The sequence below is a fragment of the Lactuca serriola genome, chromosome 1, assembly GCF_051521515.1.
Source record: "Lactuca serriola cultivar US96UC23 chromosome 1, Lser_US96UC23_V15, whole genome shotgun sequence".
In the NCBI taxonomy this organism is placed as follows: domain Eukaryota; kingdom Viridiplantae; phylum Streptophyta; class Magnoliopsida; order Asterales; family Asteraceae; genus Lactuca; species Lactuca serriola.
Genome location: NC_136408.1, coordinates 194,211,125 through 194,226,651, shown reverse-complemented (window position 1 = coordinate 194,226,651; position 15,527 = coordinate 194,211,125).

The following is a 15,527-nucleotide window of genomic DNA, read 5'->3' as shown; positions in this document are numbered from 1 at the left end:
ATGAGTACGCGCAGCGTACCCCTCTGGTATGCCCAGCGTACTCACTTGCTAGTTTCCCTCCATTCAAGGACTAATCATGACCAATTGACAAAGAATAAGGGTGGAAGAAATGCACCTGAATCTCGGGGTGTTACAATTCTCCCCCACTAGAACCAAACTTCGCCCCCGAAGTCTTATTCCTTGAACAACTCTGGATGCTGCCCTCGCATCTCCGACTCTGACTCCCAAGTCATCTCGGACCCCTTCTGATGTTGCCACTGAACCAAAACCAGAGGCACTTCCTTGTTCCTCAAAACCTTGATCTTCCGATCCCTGATCGCCACCGGTCTCTCAACATAATTTAGGCTCGCATCCACCTGAATATCCTCCAATGGCACCACTGACGACTCATCGGCTATACATTTCCGCAACTGCGACACGTGGAAAATGTCATGAATCTGCCTCAACTCCTCAGGTAGCTCCAAACGATATGCTACCCTGCCCACCCTCGCGATCACTCTAAACGGACCAATATACCGGGGCCCTAGCTTGCCTCTCTTCCTGAACCGTATCACTCCTTTTCAAGGAGATACCTTCAAGAGCACAAAATCTCCGACCTGAAACTCAAGCTCGGACCGACGCTTATCCGCATAACTCTTCTGGAGACTCTGAGCGGTCAAAAACCTCTGTCTGACCTGCTGAAACTGCTCCGTCGTCTGAAGTACTATCTCCATACTACCCATCACACGTTGCCCTACCTCTCCCCAACAAATGGGAGTCCGACACCTCCTCCCATACAACAACTCAAAAGGCGGCATACCGATGCTCGAATGATGGCTGTTGTTATAGGAAAACTCTGCAAAAGGTAGGTACGTGTACCAACTCCCTCCGAAGTGCAATACACATGCCCGAAGCATGTCCTCGAGCGTCTGAATCGTCCACTCGCTCTGCCCGTCAGTCTGTGGGTGGTATGCGGTACTAAAATGTAGCCTCGTACCCAATTCCTCATGAAATTTCTTCTAGAATCTGGAAGTGAAATCACATCTCGATCTGAGACGATCGAGATCGGTACTCCATGCCGCGATACCACCTCTCTCACGTACAACTCTGCCAACCTCTCAGCAAAAGAGCTCTCACTGATAGCAAGGAAGTGGGCGCTCTTCGTCAACCTGTCCACAATCACCCAAAATACATCGACTCCCCTAGCAGTCCTCGACAATTTGGTGATAAAATCCATGGTAATCTGTTCCCACTTCCACTTGGGAACCTCCAACGGCTGCAACTTACCATGCGGTCTCTGGTGCTCAGCCTTAACCTTACGACAGGTTAAGCACCTCTCAACAAACCATGCGACATCCCTCTTTATACATGGCCACCAATACTCTCTCTTCAGGTCTAAATACATCTTAGTGGCCCTAGGATGGATCGAGAACTTCGATCGATGAGCCTCTTCCATCAAAATGGTACGCGTCCCGCCCACAAACGGTGCCTAGATACGACCCTGGAATGTCATAAGCCCCCGGCTATCGGTAATGAACTCCGATACCAACCCGACAACTCGTTCTCTCTTCTGGTTTTCTGATCTCACGGCCTCAGCCTGGGCCCCATGAATGGTGTCCAACACCGGAGTCATCACTGTCAACCTCAAACAAACATCTCGCATTGGGGCGCTCTCCGCCCTTCGGCTCAGTGCATCGGCTACAACATTAGCCTTACCCGGGTGGTACAGGATCTCGCAGTCATAATCCTTTACCACATCCAACCATCTCCTCTGTCGCATATTCAGGTTGGGCTGATCCATCAAGTACTTCAAGCTCTTATGGTCCGTGTATATGGTACACCGAACCCCATATAGATAATGACGACAGATCTTGAGGGCGAACACCACTGCTCCCAACTCTAGATTGTGGGTGGGATACCTCGTCTCATGAGGTTTCAACTGCCTCGATGCGTATGCTATCACATGCCCTCTCTGCATCAGTACTGCTCCCAACCCCGATATCGATGCGTCACAATACACCACAAAGTCCTCCACCCCCTCCCGAAGGGCTAAAACTAGGGCTTCGCACAGTCTCTGGCGAAGTGTCTCGAAGGAGGCCTGCTGCTCTGGGCCCTATGAAAAAGCAACACCCTTCTGGGTCAACCTGGTGAGTGGCACGACGATCTTGGAGAAATCCCTGATAAATCTCCGATAATAGCCTGCCAGCCCTAAGAAACTCATGATCTCGGTGGGTGACCTCGGCATCTCCCAACTCATCACTGCCTCAATCTTGGCCAGGTCGACCAATATCCCTTTCTGGTTAACGAGGTGCCCTAGGAACTGGACCTTTCGCAACCAGAAATCACACTTGGAGAATTTGGCATAAAGCCTCTCCGATCTTAGAACTCCGAGGATCTCCCTCAAATGCTTCTCATGCTGCTCTCTGGATCTCAAATACACAAAAATATCATCAATGAATACGATCACCGAGCAATCCAACATCGGCCTGCACACTCTGTTCATGAGATCCATGAACACTGCCGGTGCATTGGTGAGTCCGAAAGGCATCACCACAAACTCGTAATGCCCATAACGAGTCCTGAACGCTGTCTTCTGGATGTCCTCATCTCGCACCCTCACCTGATGATACCCAGACCTCAAATCGATCTTGGAGAACCAAGATGCTCCCTGCAACTGATCGAACAAATCGTCGATCCTCGGCAACGGGTAACGGTTCTTGACCGTCAGCTTGTTCAACTCCTGGTAATCAATGCACATCCGGTGTGAACCATCCTTTTTCTTGATAAAAAGGATAGACGCTCCCCACGGCGAGATGCTCGGCCGAATAAACCCCTTCCCCAACAACTCCTGAAGTTGCAAGGACAACTCCTGTATCTCTGGAGGCGCAAGGCGATAGGGCACCTTGGCGATAGGCGCGGCCCCCAGAACCAAAACGATACTAAAATCCACCTGCCTCACGGGAGGCACACCCGACAACTCCTCCGCAAATACGTCCGGGAACTCACGCACTATCGGAACCTCATCAACTGACCTCGGTTTCTCTGAATCAACCATCGTATCCATCACATACGCTACAAAGCCCCTACAGCCCTGCTGTATACACTATCTCGCTCTAGCGGCCGAACAAAATGCTGACTCAGAACATGTACCCTCGTCGTACACCGTAAGAACTCCCCCACTAGGGTCTCGTATGGTCACCAGCTGTCGCTCACAGTCGATAACGGCTCTGAATCTGCTCAACCAGTCCATGCCCATGATGACACAAACATCCCCCATCGCAATAGGAACTAAATCAATCAGGAATTCAACACCGAAAATCTCGAGTACACACCCTTGGATCACCTCTGTGGCATACACCGCCCTCTCGTCAGCTATGGAAACTCTCAGAGGTCGACTCAATGCCTCACGACTAACACTGATGTGCTGACTAAAAGCCAATGATACAAAAGACCGACTCGCACCCGAGTCAAATAACACCAAGGCAGGTACAAAACTCACAAGAAAAGTACCTACGCATAACATAATATAAGCACAATATATCAAAATCAAAATAAATACATGAAAGAATACATACCAGCCACGACATCGGGTGCTGCGCGGACCTCCTCCGCGGTCAACTGAAAGGCTCTCCCTCGTGCCTTCGATGCCTCGGCCTTCACTGGCCGGCTCTCAGTAGCTCTATAGCAGCAGAGGCAGATCCCTGAGATGCTCCCTGTGCTGATCCCTGCAGCTGTGGACACTCTGCCTTCCGGTGTCCGGTTTGGTTGCAGTGAAAACATACTGCAAACCCCTTGGGGCAATCCTTGGCTATATGCCCCTCTTTGCCACATTTGTAGCAAGACCCTGCTCTGCACACCCCATCGTGGCTCTGGCTGCACTTGCCACAAGTGCGGCCCCTCTGACTCCCTGGTCTCGAATCAGCAGGCTTGGCCCGCTTGGCTACCGGCTGAGACTGCACCGGTCGCCGATCCCTCCCCTGAGACTCAACCTCTTCCCTAGCCTGGGTCTCAAACTCTATATCCCTCTTCCGGGCATTTTCCTGAAGCTCGGCAAATGTCCGGTACGTCGAGTTCGCCACGAACTCTCGTATATCCCTCCTCAAAATGCTCAGATATCGGCTCATACGTGCCTGCTGGGAGGACACGTGCTCTGGGCAGAACATCGCCCGCTCATGGAACATCCTCATAATCACTGTAACAGACTCAGTACCCTACTTGAGGGTCAGAAACTCCTGGGCCAAACGCTCCCTCTCCACCTGGGGAACATACTCATCTCGGAACATGGTAGTGAACCTCTCCCAGGTCACTGCAGCAAGCTCAGCAGGCGTATAGTGTGTCATCACAAACTTCCACCAATCCTTCGCTCCCAAGCGAAGCTGGTTCAGCGCGAACCAGACTCTCAAATGCTCTGGAGATGAGCAAGTACAGAAACACCCCTCTATGTCTGAAATCCACCTCATCGCCGCAATCGGGTCCTGGGTCCCGTCAAACTCCGGTGGTTTTGTGTTGCTGAACTCTTGGAACAGCAACGCATCACCACCCTGCGACCTAGTCGCAACTATAGCTGCAGTGGCCGCATCAACAACAACCTCAGAAAGAGCAGCGTATCTCTCATCAAATGTCTCTATCAGTGTGGTCTTGATAGAGCCGAACATCTCTAGTATCTCTGCCCTGATGGCCGCGGCCACCTCCTCGTGGATGATCCTACGGATCTCCTCGTCACTCGTACCGCTGCTCTCTGGTGTGTGGCGTGTCCCAACCATGATACCCCCTCTCTGAAATACAACATAAAAACATATCAGGGACTTGCTCGAGTATACTTACACTCGACTACTCCACCCTACTTGTTTCTTGGTACTCTAAGGATTCTTACTTGGACTGTGCACTGACCCGGTCTCTTTAGTAGTACGGGCCTAATACTACCGTCCACACCACATCAACATTCACCCCAAGTCCTCCTCCCAGAGTCCCAATCCCAAGAACTCTACTCTCTTTAATCATTCACCAACAGATCTCTCATAACCTCCTCGCTGCTATCTAAACACTCTGAAGCATCCCTAGCAGCAAGACTCCTAGACTAAGGCATCACATATCAGGCCACTCTAGTCCTAATAAGAATACCTAGTCTACTCTAGCATGCATAATATAACTCATCACATATCATATCATATCATATCTCATAACACTTATTGTAATGGTATTTTGGGAAATCACCGTTCGGGCGCTGGCTGTTCGTACACACGACTCTGCTCTGTTTTGTCTCGAAAGCTCTTTTTATTCTTTTGAAAACTATTTTATTATTGAAATTTCCTCAAATCCTAAGTTTGAGTTCAGATACGCCCGAAGGTGCACCCGAATCCCTCAAACCAAGGCTCTGATACCAACTTATAACACCGTAAAAATTAAACAATTTTTCGCATTTTCAAAACACATTTTTCCAAACACATTTATTAATAAAATGTCATTGTATCATATCCTTGTTTCACAAAACATCCCCCAAGATCGAAATACATAAAATCCCATGTGTGTGTGTACGAATCATGCCGACGCCTTCCCGCGGTCATCACTGGTACCTGAAACACATAACATGTAACACTGTAAGCATAAAGCTTAGTGAGTTCCCCAAAATACCATTCTAACATGTATTAGCCACTCGTGGCTATAAGTCTGTTGACCCTCTGGTCAATGTGTCTCAGTGGGACCCTCCAGCCCCAACTCTCTGTGGGCCCTCTGGCCCTAACCCTATGGACCCGAAGGTCCTAACTCTATGGACCCACTGGTCCTACTCTATAAACTCTGAATCATGCATATCACATATCACAATAATCACAACACATAAATAACATGCAAATACACTGGCACATAACTCTAAAATACACTGTCACATAACTCTGTTACCACGCTAGGTAAAGTATAGTGAGAAGACTCACCTCTGGTATCTCGGTAAATCTCTGTCTCGGTAAACGCTGGCCTAGCCTCCGCCTAATCATATGAAATAAATACCCCATTTAATATAACTCTCAAAGGCTAGACTATGTCCTCTTATGACACTCTCAGAAGGGTAAACGACAATTTTACCCCTCTCATAACTCAAAAGGCCCCTCAATAGACCATACCCTAAAAGTCAACCAAAAGTCAACTTTCCGGGTTACGCTGTGCGTACCAGATGTGTACGCTGAGCGTACCCGACCGCCTCTCAGAATCGAGGAACGCCACCCAGTACGTGGCGCGTACTGGCATTACGCCCGTCGTACTCCCCAGCTTTAGCCCCTTAGCTCTTGAGGTCTTAAACAGTTAAGAACCACATCCAATCTCTAGACCTGACCACATCTAAGCCTCTTAATCCATAAAGTTGATGACTTTAAGCCTTTGCATGGCTGAACAAGCCACCAACTCCCATAATATTCCATCCTCTAACTCTAGAAGGCTTATTACTCAAGCATGACCTCAAACTAACAACCAAGATGGAAACTTTATGGTTCTAAATCACTAATATCACTGAGAAGGGACATATCTCGGACCATGGAGCACCTTACACTCATAAAGTCTCCACCTTTGGGGTTTTTAACCCTAGAAATGGAACATGCAACAACAACCAAAAGAAGAGGAAAGTTTTGAACTTTATACCTCTAAGTGTAGCCCCTTTCTCTGTAGATCTCAGATCCAAATTGGCACTTCAAGCTTTAGCTTCCAAGAGCTCCTTTCCTTCTTCTTCACTAAGTCACCAAAACACAATTAGCTCCAACAACACTCACACACACTAAGGACGATGGGAGGCTCTATCTTAGGGTTTCACTCACTGATATGGTGAAACACCGTGAATTTCAAAATAATTTTTCGCATAATATAAAAACATATTCATTTAATTTTTCATAAAAAAATAGTGTTTGAAACTCCAATCAATGTCATACAATGAATCCCAAGATCACATATCATAAAAATCCCATGTGTGTGTACTGATCAAGCCGGCGCCTTCCCACGGTCATCACTAGTACCTGAAACAAATAACACCAACACTGTAAGCACAAAGCTTAGTGAGTTCCCTAAAATACCACACATAACACATGTTAGCCACTCGAGGCTATAACTCTGTGGGTCTGTGGACCCTACTCTGTGAACCCTCTGGTTCTAACTCTGGGAACCTTCCGGTTCCGACTCCATAAACATGCACAACATAAATCACATAGAAATAATGCAGTACAACACATAACATACATATAGCATACAAATACTCTGTCACATAACTATGATTACCTACTCAAGGTAAAGTATAGTGAGAAGACTCACCTCGTGTATCTCGATAACTCGCAAATCCCGGAAATCACTCGCGCTCGATCCTTCGAGCTATAATCCTCCTATAACACCATATACCTCTAATTAACACTTTCACAACTAAGGTTGACTACCCCTATCAAGTCAACACTGGTCAACTCTGGTCAACTCTGGTCAATGGTCAACGGTCAACTTTGACCGGACTCGGCGAATGCACTAGAGCGACTCGGCGAGTCTATACGTGTTCACTGACTTCCTAGGATCCTCTCTTGACACGTCAAGTACTTCCCTGACTCGACGAGTTCCACCTGGCATGAATCGCGGGGCCACCACGACTCAATTCACCGAGTCTCAAGAACAACTCGGCGAGTTCCAGCTTGACTCAGTCCACTCGACAACCCTCTTTGACTCACTGAGTCAACCCCTTAACTCGGCAAGACCACTCGCTGAGTGGTTAAGGACAATCTTCATGCTACTCGCCGAGTCTGTTCATCGGACTCGGTGAGTCTAAGCCATGCATGAACTCAAACTCACTCCTAAGGTCAGATCTGTTCCAGTAACTCATAGATCCAGTCTTTCCAAGCACATTTATCACGTAAAGTTACAATCTTGACTACCATGCTACGCCTACAAGGCTTCTTTTGGTGAAATGACATCTAAAATGGTAACCTAAGTCCATAACTCAAAAGGAAAGGCATAAAGCAGAGCATTTGGGACTCTCTGGACCTACTAAGGTCCAGATCTAGGTACCAATTCCCCATGGGACCTCTCACACTCCAATTACATGGTAAACAATGCATGAAGAAACCCTAGATTTGACCATATCAATAAAAACACGAGAATAAGCTCTGAATATTACCTCAAATAGCTTCCTCTGCCGAAATGGAAGTAGATCCAAGCTCCCCAACTCTTCTAGCTTGGCCTTCCTCTTCCCTTCTTGCTAACACACACAAGGATGGTGAATAATGGCCTCTTTTCTCACTCACAAGGACTCTCAGATGCTCTGGTGCTCTCAAGGTCGAAGGTAGCCGCAATGAAGGGTTATAAGGTCCTTTAAATAGGGCTCAGGGCGGGAAATTAGGGTTTCATTAAAAAGCGTGGACTCGCCGAGTCCACTCTTGGACTCGTCGAGTCCGGACGCGAACCCGCGTCCAAATCCGTGATCATGCTCGGAGAGTCTAGGCTCTAACTTGCCGAGTCTCCTCATAAATTACCAAAAATAAATAAATGAATAATACTTGGGAATCCGGGATGTTACAATTCTCCCCCACTAGAACTAGACTTCGCCCTCGAAGTCTCGCTCTGCAAATAACTCTGGATACTGCTCATGCATCTCATGCGCCGGTTCCCAAGTCATCTCGGACCCCTTCCAATGGTGCCACTGAACCAAAACCAGGGGTACCTCCTTGTTCCTCAGAACCTTGATTTTCCGATCTCTGTTTGCCACTGGTCTCTCAGCATAATTCAGGCTCGCATCCACCTGAATATCCTCTAATGGAACCACTGCCGACTCATCGGCTATACACTTCCTCAGCTGCGACACATGAAAAGTGTCGTGAATCTGCCCCAACTCTGCTGGCAAATCCAAACGATAGGCTACCCGGCCTACCCTCGCGATCACTCGGAAAGGACCAATATATCGGGGCCCCAACTTGCCCCTCTTCCTGAATTGAATCACTCCTTTCCAAGGAGAGACCTTCAAGAGTACAAGGTCGCCGACCTGAAACTCAAGCTCGGACCGGCATCTGTCTGCATAGCTCTTCTGACAAATCTGAGCGGTCAACAACCTCTGTCTGACCTGCTGGATCTACTCTGTCTGAAGCACGATCTTTGTACTGCCCATCACACGCTGTCCAACCTCTCCCCAACAAATGGGGGTCCGACACCTCCTCCCATACAACAGCTCAAAGGGCGGCATACCAATGCTCGAATGATGGTTGTTGTTGTAGGAAAACTATGCCAAGGGCAAGTACGCATCCCAACTACCCCCGAAGTCCAACACACATGCCCGGAGCATGTCCTCGAGCGTTTGAATCGTCCGCTCACTCTGACCGTCTGTCTGGGGATGATATGCGGTAGTAAAATGCAGCCTAGTACCCAACTCCTCATGAAACTTCTTCCAGAACCTGGAAGTGAAACGCACATCTTGGTGTGAAACAATCGAGATCGGCACCCCATGCCGAGATACCACTTCCCTCACGTACACCTCTGCCAATTTCTCTGTTGAAGAACTCTCGCTGATAGCAAGAAAGTAAGCGCTCTTCGTCAACCTGACCACAATCACCCAAATTGCATCAACTCCCCTGGCAGTCCTTGGCAATTTGGTGATAAAATCCATGGTGATCTGTTCCCACTTCCATTCGGGAACCTCCAACGGTTGCAACTTACCATGCGGCCTCTGGTGCTCGGCCTTAACCCTACGACAGGTCAAGCACCTCTCAACAAACCACGCAACATCCCTCTTCATATAGGGCCACCAATACTCCTTCCTCAAGTCCAAATACATCTTAGTGGCCCCAGGATGGATCGAAAATTTCGACCGATGAGCCTCTTCCATCAAAATTGTACGCGTTCCTCCCACGTACGGCACCCAGATACGCCCCTGAAATGTCATAAGCCCCCGACCATCGGTAACGAACTCTGAAACCAAACCAACAACCCGCTCTTTCTTCTGCATCTAAGGTTGCACAGCCTCGGCCTGTGCCCCACGACTAGCGTCCAACACCGGAGTTACCACGGTCAATCTCAAACATACATCCCGCAGCGGTGTGCTCTCCACCCTGCGGCTCAGTGCATCGGCTACAACATTAGCCTTGCCCGGGTGGTATAGGATCTCACAATCATAATCCTTGACCACATCCAACCACCTTCTCTGTCGCATATTTAGGTTGGGCTGATCCATCAAATATTTCAAACTCTTATGGTCCATGTATATTGTACACCGAACCCCATACAGATAGTGACGCCAAATCTTGAGGGCGAGCACCACTGCCCCCAACTCTAGATCATGGGTGGGATATCTCATCTCATGATGCTTCAGCTGCCTCGATGTATATGCTATCACATGCCCTCTCTGCATCAGCACCGCCCCCAACCCCAAAATCAATGCGTCACAGTATACCACAAAGTCCTCCATCCCTTCCGGGAGGGCTAACACCGGGGCTTCGCATAACCTTTGGCGAAGTGTCTCAAAGGAGGCCTGCTGCTCGGGGCCCCATGAAAAAGCAACACCCTTCCGGGTCAAACTGGTGAGTGGCACTGTGATTTTAGAGAAATCCTTGATAAATCTCCGATAATACCCTGCCAACCCTAGGAAACTCCTGATCTCGGAGGGTGGCCTCGGCACCACCCAACTCATCACCGCCTCAACTTTGGCCGGGTCGACCAATATCCCTTTCTGGTTAACGAGATGTCCTAAGAACTGGACCTCCCGCAACCAGAAATCACACTTGGAGAATTTGGCATAAAGCCTCTCCGATCTCAGAACTCCGAGAACCTCTCTCAAATGCTCCTCATGCTGCTCTCTAGATCTCGAATATACCAAAATGTCATCGATAAATACAATCACCGACCGATCCAGCATCGGCCTACACACTCGGTTCATGAGATCCATGAACACTGCCGGGGCATTGGTGAGCCCAAAAGGCATCACCACAAACTCGTAATGCCCATAACGCGTCCTGAACGCTGTCTTCTAGACGTCCTCATCCCGCACCCTCACCTGATGATATCCAGACCTCAAATCGATCTTGGAGAACCAAGATGCTCCCTGCAACTAATCGAACAAATCGTCGATCCTCGACAACGGGTAACGGTTCTTGACCGTCAGCTTGTTCAACTCCCGGTAATCAATGCACATCCGGTGTGAACCATCCTTCTTCTTGACGAACAGGATAGGCGCTCCCCACGGCGAGCTGCTCGGCCGAATAAACCCCTTCCCCAGCAGCTCCTGAAGCTGCGAGGATAAATCTTGCATCTCTGGAGGTGCAAGGCGATAAGGCACCTTAGCGATAGGCGCGGCCCCCGGAACCAAATCGATACTGAACTCCACTTGCCTCATAGGAGGCACACCCGGCAACTCCTCAGGAAATACATCAGGGAACTCACGCACTACCGGAACCTCCTCAATAGACCTCGGTCTCTCAGAATCCGCCCGTGTATCCATCACATACGCCACAAAACCCTTACAACCCTGCTGTAGACACTGCCTTGCCCTAGCGGCCGAACAAAACGCTGATCCAGAACGTGTACCCTCGCCGTACACAGTAAAAACTCCCCCACTAGGGTCTCGTATGGAAACCAGCTATCGCTCGCAGTCGATAACCGCACGGAATCTGCTCAACCAGTCCATGCCCACAATGACACAGACATCACCCATCGCAATAGGAACCAGATCAATCGGGAACTCAACACCGAAAATCTTGACTATGCACCCTCGGAGAACCTCCGTGGCATATATCACCCTCTCGTCAGTTATGGAAACTCTCATAGGCCGACTCAACGCCTCACGACTAACACTGATATGCTGAGTAAAAGCCAAAGATACAAAAGACCGACTCGCACCCGAGTCAAATAACACCAAGGCAGGTACATAATTCACAAGAAAAGTACCAGCCACGACATCGGGTGCTGCGCGGACCTCCTCCGCGGTCAACTGAAAAGCTCTCCCTCGTGCTCTCGGCACCTCGGCTTTCACTGGCCGACTCGCGGTAGCTTTGATGGCGGCAGGGGCAAATCCCTGAGGTGCTCCCTGAGATGATCCTCGCAATTGCAGACACTCTGACTTCTGGTGTCCGGTCTGGTTGCAGTGAAAACACACCGCAAACCCCTTGGGGCAGTCGTTGGCCATGTGCCCCTCCTTGCCACACTTGTAGCAAGATCCCGCTCTACAGACTCCACCATGACCCTTGCCACACTTCCCACAAGTGTGGCCCTTCTGGCTCCCTGGTTTGGGATCAGCGGGCTTGGCCCGCTTGGCTGCCGGCTGAGACTGTGCCGATCAACGATCCCTTCCCTAAGACTCCGCCTCCTCCCTGGCCTGAGTCTCTAGCTCGATCTCCCTCTTCCGGGCATTTTCCTGAAGCTTGGCAAATGTATGGTACGAGGAGTTCTCCGCGAACTACCGAATGTCTCGCCTCAAGATACTCAAATATCGGCTCATACGTGCCTGCTCCGTGGACACGTGCTCAGGGCAGAACATCGCCCTCTCATGGAACATCCTGGTAATCACCGTAACAGACTCAGTACCCTGCTTGAAGGTCAGAAACTCCTGGGCCAAATGCTCCCTCTCCACCTGGGGAACGTACTCATCTCGGAACACGGCAGTGAACCTCTCCCAGGTCACTGCCGCAAGCTCAGCAGGCGTAAAGTGCGCCGTCACAAACTTCCACCAGTCCTTCGCTCCCAAGCGAAGCTGGTTCAGCGCGAACCGAACCTTCAAATGCTCAGGAGTTGAGCAAGTGAAGAAACACCCCTCTATGTCAGAAATCCATCTCATATCCGCCACCGGGTCCTGGGTGCCATCAAACTCTCGGAACAGCAACGCATCACCACCCTGCGGCCTCGCGGCAGCAATAGCTGCGGTAGCCGCTGCAACAGCAGCCTCAGAAAGAGCGGCATAACGCTGGTCGAAGGTCTCAATCAACGTGGTCTTAATAGACCCGAACATCTTTGGTATCTCTGCCCTGGTTGCCGCAGCCACCTCCTCATGGATGATCCGGCGGATCTCCTCATCACTGGTCTCACTGCTCTCATGCATCAGACGTGTCCTCACCATGATCTACCTCTGAAATACAACATACAATAAATTAGAATCCATTCGAGCATACTCACACTCGGCAACTCATCCCTCCTTGATCCTTGGTATTCCAAAGATTCCTACTTGGGCTGTACACCGCTCCGGTGCTTTCAGTAGTACGGGCCCAATACTACTGTCTGCACCGTATCAGAATACACCCCAAGTCCTCCTCTTCGGATCCCAAATTCCAAGTACTCTATCATGCACAATCCACTCTCTAACAAATCTCTCATAAGCCCCTCGCTGCTACCTACTCACTCTCAAGCATCTCATAGCAGCTCACCTCTGCCTAGGCTAAGGCATCACAAATCAGGCCACTCTAGTCCTAATAGGAGTACCTAGCCTACTCTAGCATGAGAATACATCATATCAATATCAATATCACATAACATGAGGGTATTTTGGGAAATCACCGTTCGGGCGCGGACTGATCGTACACACAACTCTGCGCTGCGTTCTTCCAAAAATCTTTTATTCTTTTTGAAAATACTTCTCAAATCCTCAGTTTGAGTTCAAATACGCCCGAAGGTGTACTCGAATCCCTCAAACCAAGGCTCTGATACCAACTTGAAACACCGTGAATTTCAAAATAATTTTTCGCATAATATAAAAACATATTCATTTAATTTTTCATAAAACATCAGTGTTTGAAACTCCAATCAATGTCATACAATGAATCCCAAGATCACATATCATAAAAATCCCATGTGTGTGTACTGATCAAGCCGACGCCTTCCCACAGTCATCAGTAGTACCTGAAACAAATAACACCAACACTGTAAGCACAAAGCTTAGTGAGTTCCCCAAAATACCACACATAACACATGTTAGCCACTCGAGGCTATAACTCTGTGGGTCCGTGGACCCTACTCTGTGAACCCTCTGGTTCTAACTCTGGGAACCTTCCGGTTCCAACTCTATAAACATGCACAGTATAAATCACATAGAAATAATGCAGTACAACACATAACATACATATAGCATACAAATACTCTATCACATAACTCTGATTACCTACTCAAGGTAAAGTATAGTGAGAAGACTCACCTCGTGTATCTCGATAACTCGCAAATCCTGGAAATCACTCGCGCTCGATCCTCCGATCTATAATCCTCCTATAACACCATATACCTCTAATTAACACTTTCACAACTAAGGTTGACTACCCCTATCAAGTCAACACTGGTCAACTCAGGTCAACGGTCAACTTTGACCAGACTCGGCGAGTGCACTAGAGCGACTCGGCGAGTCTATACGTGTTCACTGACTTCCTAGGATCCTCTCTTGACACGTCGAGTACTTCCCTGACTCGACGAGTTCCACCTGGCATGAATCACGGGGCCACCACGACTTAACTCGCCGAGTCTCAAGAACAACTCGGCGAGTTCCAGCTTGACTCAGTCCACTCGACAACCCTCTCTGACTCACTGAGTCAACCCCTTAACTCGGCAAGACCACTTGCTGAATGGTTAAGGACAATCTTCATGCTACTCGCCGAGTCTGTTCTTCGGACTCGACGATTCTAAGCCATGCATGAACTCAAACTCACTCCTGAGGTTAGATCCGTTCCAGTAACTCATAGATCCAGTCCTTCCAAGCACATTTATCACGTAAAGTTACAATCTTGACTACCATGTTACGCCTACAAGGCTTCTTTTGGTGAAATGACATCTAAAATGGTAACCTAAGTCCATAACTCAAAAGGAAAGGCATAAAGCAGAGCATTTGGGACTCTTTGGACCTACTAAGGTCCAGATCTAGGTACCAATTCCCCATGGGACCTCTCCAATTACAAGGTAAACAATGCATGAAGAAACCCTAGATTTGACCATATCAATAAAAACACGAGAATAAGCTCTGAATATTACCTCAAATAGCTTCCTCTGCCGAAATGGAAGTAGATCCAAGCTCCCCAACTCTTCTAGCTTGGCCTTCCTCTTCCCTTCTTGCTAACACACACAAGGATGGTGAATAATGGCCTCTTTTCTCACTCACAAGGACTCTTAGATGCTCTGGTGCTCTCAAGGTCGAAGGTAGCCGTAATGAAGGGTTATAAGGTCCATTAAATAGGGCTCAGGGTCGGGAAATTAGGGTTTCATTAAACAACGTGGACTTGCCGAGTCCACTCTTGGACTCGCCGAGTCCGGACGCGAACCCGCGTCCAAATCTGCGATCATACTCGGCGAGTCTAGGCTCCAACTCGCCGAGTCTCCTCACAAATTACCAAAAATAAATAAATGAATAATATCTGGGAATCCGGGCTGTTACATATGGAGGCTGAGAAATGAGCCTTGGCACCCTTTAAATAGTGCACAAGATGGATTAGGGTTTTTGCTCCTGGGCCGGGTACGCCCGGCGTAACTCTGGGTACGCCCAGCGTACCTTGGCGACTCCGCGTCCAAATTAAGCGCATGAGTATGCGCAGCGTACCCCTCTGGTACGCCCAACGTACTCACTTGCTAGTTTCCCTCCATTTAAG